This window comes from Hoplias malabaricus, chromosome 7, assembly GCF_029633855.1.
Source record: "Hoplias malabaricus isolate fHopMal1 chromosome 7, fHopMal1.hap1, whole genome shotgun sequence".
NCBI lineage: Eukaryota > Metazoa > Chordata > Actinopteri > Characiformes > Erythrinidae > Hoplias > Hoplias malabaricus.
The window spans coordinates 5,379,358-5,380,324 of record NC_089806.1 but is presented as its reverse complement, the minus strand read 5'-3'; positions in this window follow the sequence as shown (position 1 = coordinate 5,380,324).

The following is a 967-nucleotide window of genomic DNA, read 5'->3' as shown; positions in this document are numbered from 1 at the left end:
AGTGGTCAGAAACTTGTAAATAACTCATGAAAGAATAAAGTTACGTTAAAACCAAGCACACCGTTGTTTTTCTTGTGAAATTCCCAACAAGTCTGATGTGTCACATGACCCTCTTCCCATTGAGAAAACAAAAGTTGGATCCAAAATGGCCGACTTCAAAATGGCCGCCATGGTCACCACCCATCTTGAAAAGCTTCCCCCCTCCCATATACTAATGCTTCACAAACAGGAAGTTAATATCACCAACCATTCCCATTTTATTAAGGTGTATCCATATAAATGACCACCCTGTACAACACAATCAAAATGTAGTGTGTGAATATAAAGAGCAAACGTAAAGAATTATACAAAAAGTAACATTAAAGCATCACAGTAAATACCCAAACGAACCCAGAGCAGTGTCAGTGCTGAGTCAGTAGAGGGGTTAGAGCTGGAGTTGGAGCTCATTGGCTGTTGAACTCTTCTAACATCTCTTTAGATTTTCCTCATCCTCAGCCGGGTGCTTCTGCTCGAGGAGGTGGAACAGATCAGTTGTGTTTCCTTCTTCTGTTGTTACAGGCTTCTTTCATTTCTTACGTATCACCATGGTTTACTGTACGTCTGATATTCTGTAACTAAACCATCTCCACTGAAGTCACTCTCCATTATACCTCCGCCTCAGAGCCACCTTCCCTCGTACCTCACTGTGTCTAAACTGCTCAGGTAAAGAATATAGGTCTTATTACGGGTAACAGCATGAGGTTATTACATACACTAGTCAGAACATCACTATTACCACAATGTTTATCGTAGGGCGGCACGGTAGAGCAGCAGGTGGTGTCTCTGTCACTCTGTTTGAGTCACGCTCTGGGTGACTGTCTGTGAGGAGTGTGGTGTGTTCTCTCTGTGTCTGTGTGGGTTTCCTCCGGGTGACTGTCTGTGAGGAGTGTGGTGTGTTCTCCCTGTGTCTGTGTGGGTTTCCTCCGGG